We start from the raw sequence: 7,363 nt of genomic DNA, 5'->3' as shown, positions 1-7,363 counted from the left end.
CCTGGGAAACACTCACTTTTCCAGAAGGTTGGAGATGACAAAGAATGATTAGGAAAGGCACTACATTAGACAATGGACACAGGAAAGACATTTCCCAGGAGAGCTGTGTAAGTTCTGGAATGTAACTATTGTTGGGAAGTAAGTGAGGTTTTCCCTTCTCTCCCTCCAGGCACACACTGCAAACTTCACCACCAGTAACTTAACAAGAGGCACCAGCAAAGCAATACAAGACAATTTCCCTTTTCATCTCTGCTTTTCACTTCTCCAAGGACACCTGATTGTGCATGCAGGCAAGGTAACAAGGCTATTTCTCAATGGAAGATTGGGGGAATTTAGGTAAATCCATTCAGGTATGCAGTACAAATACGTACCTCTACAAGAGGCAGACACGCTCTTGCCAGGGCAGCACAACTTCCTCCTAACTCACCGTGCCTGTTCAGATCAGCTTACATTAGATTAAATGTGTGCAGCTCTACCTGTTAACTCAACTCCTTGCACAAGCAAAGCTTTTATCCCTGTCCTCAGCATTAAAAATAAGAACAATGTACCTCTGTAGAAGAGTAATGCCTATAGATTAAGAACTATGAAGTGCTGCATTGTACCATGTGGCAGTTAGTATCTAAGCATTCAAAACACTACAGATGAGAAAAGAAATGCTTCAGGGCTCTTGGTTGCCTTCTGCTGTGTGGCTTGTAGAACACTTTCCCTGTATTTTGTTCATTTCTTTACAGCAGCCAGACACACAGCCTTTGAGCCACTCTTCGTTCAGACACTTCAGGGCTGCCATCGTGTGAACACAGCAGTCTTCAGTCACTGCTGGCACAGCTTTCTGCTAAAACAGAGCACTGAAGTCTTCTGGAAACCAATTCTGTGGTCCCCTGCAAGAGGTTCCTGCTTCAGTTCTAGAGATTCAGATTTATTGGCACAGGGTGAGTATGGTCTGATGGCTGGGGATGACAGAGCTGTGGGTGTTTGTAACTTACTCTTACCATCCTCAGTGCACTGTCAGAATAAGTAACTTACTTACTCCAGCTTGCAGCAAAACTGCTACCAAAGCTTAAATTTTGATGCCATTTGCAACTGCCTATTTAAAGGACTAACTTCAAAGGCTGACGTATTCCCCAGCTCGCACCCACCACATGGCAGAGCTCCGTTTTCAAAGGCCAAGGAAAGTTTTACAGCTGCACTTGAAAAGTCAGACACAGACAGGCCTTTTCTTCTGTTTTTTTTTTTCCCTAATGGATGTTGCAATCTCCTTCCTTCCCCACCCAAACACTCATTCGGCTGCTATGTGTAGTAGGCAAGAGAATGACAGGAAAGGAGCTGTTGTTAGGTAGGCACTAGCTGGAGCTGGACAGGGCTCCAAGAAGCTTTTGTTGTGGGTGAGCTCATTGCAAGAGCCTGACTTCCAAAGGCAAACGTAAAGAGGGGGTTGTGTTTAAGCTCACAGTGGGCAGCAGATCCAGGCTGTGGTGAAGCACAGGAGTGACTGCACCGCACTGGTCATTTAAGCTCCCACATGAGCTTAACTCCTTCTATCAAGAGCCGAGTAAAACAGTACGTGAGTTGGAACAAAGACTTTCAAAAGTCCTTTCTTCCATCCTTCCATTTCGGTGTTGTAAGACACAGTGTCTTCCCATGCCAGGTAAGATTTGCAGGAGGACTGATCAGCAGAGCTCCGCCTGACTTACCATTCATTCCTCATGGATCTTGCTGAAATGAACAGTTTCCTGTTAGGTGAAGGATCCGAAACAAGTAACCATCCCTCTGCAAATACATTTGCAGTAAATGGCCTACCTAGATGTGAAAGACCAACCTCAGTCAGCTCTTCCATCACTTTACCCCTGCAGTTTCCCTTCAAGATGGCCAATGTCACATTTCCTCAGCAAAGAAAGGAACAGCAGGTCTGGAGAATGGGCAGCGTTATGGCAGGTCACTGTACTGAGATGCAAGGCATCCAGCCTGGCTACAAACTCCCTCAGGCAAAGCATGTTGCAGTTTGTGAGACAAGTGGAATTAATCCCGTTTTACACACAAAAGCACAGTGAAAATAAACCTGCTCAAGGTGGGCAAACCAAAGGAGCTCACAGATGGAAAGCAAGCAGTGACTTGCTTTACCACTGGTCTGGAACAGTGGTGTATTATAAGAAGCCCACTTGTATCACTTATAACATAGTAAAGCTTTCAGACAGTGGGAGGAATGGTGTTGTAGTGAACAGGTACCAGTTTTAGCTAAAGGTTGCCACGTCTATTTGCAATTAGTTCATTTTCCACATACTCCAAGGACTGGAACAGTTCTTCTTTCTGGGCTGGTTTTCCAGACCTCCTTTCTCCTTGAAGAACCTGGGTTTTTAACAGAGTCTTTTCAGCTACTCGAGTTATTTGCCTCATGCTTTCCACCAACTCCCTACTCTTAATACACAAACACGTCTCCCAAAACTAAATCTCACATACGATTAACACTGCTGACTTTAATGCTACTGTAAGAAGACAGCCTGAATTTGAAACTTGAAAACTGTGCCTTAGCTGAGGATTAAAAAGGCTGCTCGGACAGAAGAAATTTGGGATGCAAGCAGCTGAAATAGCCGAGTATGCTCAGCTGGCATTAATATTTTAGATCTCTGTGCAGCCAAACATTTCCTGCTTACGCCAAACAGGAAAGAGTCTGTTATGACAGTGTTTGGTAGGAAAGAGGGGAAAAAAGAAAGAAGGAAAAAGGGGTGATAAGAACAGAATCTGTTTCATAGAGAAGACCCCTTTCCTACCTGTTCAAAACAACGACTTAATAGCAGAGGCCCACAATTTTCCACCTGCCTCTGAAGAAATTCTTAACACTGCACCCAAACCTACCATCCTAAGCCCAGCCCAGCCCTGACAGAAGCAGAACAGCAGGGAAAACCACCAGACATCTGCAGTGGTTAAAAAAAGAAACATCATTCTTCTGATCGCTGCTAGAGAACCAAGCAGTCAATTAGTGAAATACCAGGAGAACACCAGGTTCAACTGATTTGTCATCAATCACTTGACAGTGCCAAAGAATTAACAGGCACAGTTCCATGGGAGAGGAGCACTGGATGCTTCTCCAAAAAACACATGAAGGGAGCAAACTATTCTAATTTGTAGCAAAAAGAGACTGATGCAGCACCACTTCCACCTTAGCCTGTTAGTAACAAGGCAGGCAGTTCATGTGAAAAGAAAAGGGTGAACCAGAAAGCGCTGCATGCAGGAACGGGATCAGAACAGGTACAAAAGCTTCAGCACAGAAGAAAAAGGCAAGTACCTCTGATTACATTTGCAGAAAAGGGAAACAATGGATCACAGTGCTGCATTGCTGAAGTTGGAAGTGAGTGAATTACAGATAAGAACATGAACTACCAAACAGGATCAGCTCAAAAAGTCCACTTAGCTCAGTAGCCTGCCTTCAGCCTTCAGTAATGCTCAGGGCAGGGGAATGGGGCTGAGGGGAAGAGTTCTGCTGTCAACTGGATGACTTTATCTTTTTCTTCCCTACACCCTTCCAGTTTACAGCAATAACATGGCTTAAGGACTTCCCAGTTGCATCCGCATCTGTGAACTTAATAGCCCTTAATGAGCTTTTCCAGCATGAATTCATCTTATTGTTTAAGCCCATGTAAATGGCTGGCACTCACAGCATTCTGTGGCAATGAGTTCCATAGCTTAATTGTGTGCTGTGTCAAAAAGTACTTCCTTTACAAGCCACTATCTGATGATTTTGATAATACCACTTCATTTGGTGAAGAAGACTATAATATTGAATGCTGTTTTCTTCAGTTTATTAACATAATTGTACCTGGGTGCCACATAAGTCAGCAAAGCATATAATCAATAGGTCATAAGTGAGGAAACAAACAATCTAGAAGTATTTAAAAATAAACTAAAAGTCATAAACTGATTAAACTGCTCCTAACCTGCTTTTCAAAAAGGAAGCTAAAGCAATGCCAGATCTACTCTGAAGACAGCTCCTTGGTTATCACAGTTAGGCTGATCAGATCACCTTATAATTTCTTCTTCCCTTTAATTTGTGTGCTAGAACAACACAGAGAAAAAATGGGAAACATTTCAGGCAACAGCCACTAAGCACTTTTTACAAAAATCAAGTCATTTCACACCAATCTTCTTTCTCACAACAGGGGTAGTGACTTGGACAATAGGAATAAGGCACAAGACGTCATTTACCTCTGTTTGTAGGTTTTATGACATGGCCCCCCAAAAACACACTCATAGATGAATAAGGAAGCTACGCCTGGATGAAGTTACTGCAACGTATCTTTGCAACTGAGGGGCTGGGGAGAGGTTGCTGGTTTTGAGAAGTACCATGATGCATCATATGGAACAAGACAAGTCCTGAACAGATTTATCCCTACACCGCTGAACTTTTGATGCTTCATTAACAACAGCAGACAATTAACACAGTATTTGTTACTCCCCTTATGTGGAACACATTGCTGCAAGAACTGGGTAAGACAGAATGAGACCTTCCCGAGCCATACAAGCCTGCTGGTAGTCTGCAAGATGGATTTCAGTTGAAACCCCACATGAATAGAGTGATGAAAAATGGTAGTAGCAACACAAGTTGCAGGTCGATTTAAGTGGTGCAATGAGGCCAGAAGAGCTCAGCTCAGATATGCAAGTGTCATTCTGGGATATATTAACTAGAGTGATGAAATAACAGCACATCCTCATTTGGAACACAGAGTTCAGATTTAGTCACTGAACTTTGGAAAGGATGCAGCCAAGCTGGGCAGGGTCAAGAACAAAGCAAGGAGTGCTCAGAGTGTAGCTGCACAGGAAGGCTGGGGGAATGGAGCACGTTATGCTTTAAAACAGGGAAGAATGAATGGGTGGTAGGCGGATGGAGCCTCTATGTATTTTAGTACACAAGAAGTTCAGCACCCACATCATTACAACAAACCTCTATGTGCACTGAAGGCAAGGCAAGTGGAAATTGGCTTTCACATTACAGAAACTCTGACCCAAGTATTCCTTGAAAAGTCGTGAAGTATAAGGAAACCACCTTGGAAATTCAGGAATGCTTATCAGTGAGGGTTTCAGAGCTGAGCTGCCCACCTGCTGGAATGATCTTTATCTACCAGATCCTGCTTTGGAGCAGAAGGATGCAGGTTGTGCACAGAGAGTAAATTGCCTTCGGGATCTGCATTCTCAGTAACACATTTCACAGCAAGGTCATTCCTTGCTAGGAGGCAGGCTCTTTACCCTAGTTCTACACTCATGGGCCAAAGCAAGCAGTCCTTCAGCCCCAATTCCTCTCTACTGCTGGTAGGAACAATGACTCTTATTTTTTGCCAAGGCATATTGCTTCCAAGTCATACTAATATCAGTTTCAAGTGGGTGAAGCATAGCATAACGTTCTCCACACCCTGTAAGGAATGGCTTCCACCTGCCCAAAGAGGGCTGTATCCATAGAAAACAGCAAACAGCCAAAAATTCTTCTCGCTTTTGTGTGTATTGTTATTTGGCAAGGTACTTGGACACGGTGAAAGACCTCACAGTACAGTAGAGCCTGCACAGGATCAGTATCAAGGGAAAAACACACATTAATTTTATCAAAGGAGTTTTTCTCAGGACTTTCCCTTGGCTGTGCCTAAAGCGCAGCTCAGCAGCACAAGACTCTGCACAAACTACAAGGGAGAAAGGTGGCAGTGGGCTAACAGACACACAGCCTGGCCATTTCCAGGAACGCCTAAAACCACCCTGGAATCCCAGGACCTCTTTAGAGAGGCTGGGGCAAAGAGATAGCAACATGGTGCACTTGAAAAGCCAGGTCTGTTGCATCTGAATTATCCGTACTGATCCAAACAGAAGATAAAGGCCACAGCAACTATGACTTTTAGGCTCCAAGAAACATCATAACTACAAAATAACCAGGTCAACCCTGAGTTAAATGGCTGAGTGTGTGAAATAAGATACTGAGCCAGCTCAGACTACTCACAAGATACTTGCTCTTCTGTCTATGTAAGCAATGTTCAGAACGTCACCGGTACCATACAAGGTGCCTGGTAGGGACAAACCATCTTCAGTGGTTGGGTGTCAAGTTTTAGAGCCACAGAAGCTTGTTTGAAGAAATAACAAACATCATAAGCACACATCTATATAGAATCATGGGCATCAGCCTTTTTAAGCCACAAAATAGACACTTGACCAAATTCTGGGGGTCACCACTGCCCCAAAAAGAGTGGTGATGAACTGCAGCGTTAACTGAGGATCTGTCTGAGCCAGAGGCAAAATGACATCAGTAAAAACCACCACCACAGCATGACCCATTGAGAGCAAGAACGCACTATCTCTCAAACCTAAGACTCAGTAAGACATGTTCACATACAGAAGGTCTAGTACTGAAGTCATATCAACAGATCCAAGGCACTGATACAGCTTATTCCAAGTAGCACAGCTCACTTCAGGTACAACCAGCACCTTCTGGTATGATTGCATAGGTGATACTATTGTCTTACTCACACCTAGAAACTAAAGCAGTTACTCATGGCTGAGAACAGATACACACTACAATTACCAGAGTGAAGCACTGAAAAAGAAGGACTGGCTTGAAGAAGTTGCTCTGTGCCTATTCAGTCAATGGAACAAGACAAATTGCTTCTAAAAAAGCTAAGACCTAGTTTTATCTCCAAATTAAGTGTCCTTAAATTGCTGCAACTGTATTTCACTGCAAGTTAATTCTTACACCACACATTAAGGAGTGTCATTCAACAATGGGTTTTGGCAGTCAGAACTGCCAAGAAGAACAGAGTTGGGGTTTCTTCCCTCCCCCTTGGATAGCACAACTGATTCCTTGTATCAGGAAGGTACAACTGCCACGTGCTTGTGCCAAGCATGATGATGGACACCACCTTCAGTAAAAAACCCCAACAGAATATATGTTCAAATTAATGTCTTCATATATCAAGAACTTTGATGGTTATAAAGGTTGGTGTGAGATGAAAATAAAGGCCAACATTCCTCCCATCTAGAAGTAGGCTCTTGTACGTGTCTTCAGCTGCTGTGATAGACTGATAAATCCAGACCCAAATAGCTACCATTTATATGGAAAATTCTACTGCAGTCGAGACAGGAGACCAGCACCTTGCTTTCCATTTAAAAGTAAGGACTGCAATTGTCAAAGATTAACTAAAAGCACCATTGTGCAGGTAAGAAGCAGCTGAGACGTGCCAAAATTAAACCAAACTGACAACAGCTGACTGGTAAGAATCACTCACATGGAATTTTAAGACCTTTCTGGCACATGGCAATTCATGTCCATCTCATAATCACCCCTAAACTGACAACCAGTTCCACAGCAAGCGATGCCAGCGCAGACACCGAGTACGCA

At 43.5% G+C, this 7,363-nt stretch overlaps 1 protein-coding gene across 1 annotated transcript in view; it reads right to left on the bottom strand.

The window, feature by feature from the left end:
* PROSER2 (proline and serine rich 2) overlaps positions 1-7,363 on the bottom strand; it is a 13,319-nt gene that overhangs the window by 2,995 nt on the left and 2,961 nt on the right. The window lies entirely within an intron of this gene.

This window comes from Nestor notabilis, unplaced genomic scaffold, assembly GCF_000696875.1.
Source record: "Nestor notabilis isolate BGI_N333 unplaced genomic scaffold, ASM69687v1 scaffold3865, whole genome shotgun sequence".
NCBI lineage: Eukaryota > Metazoa > Chordata > Aves > Psittaciformes > Psittacidae > Nestor > Nestor notabilis.
Note: the sequence above shows the minus strand (reverse complement) of the source record. Positions and strands in the feature narration are given on the sequence as shown.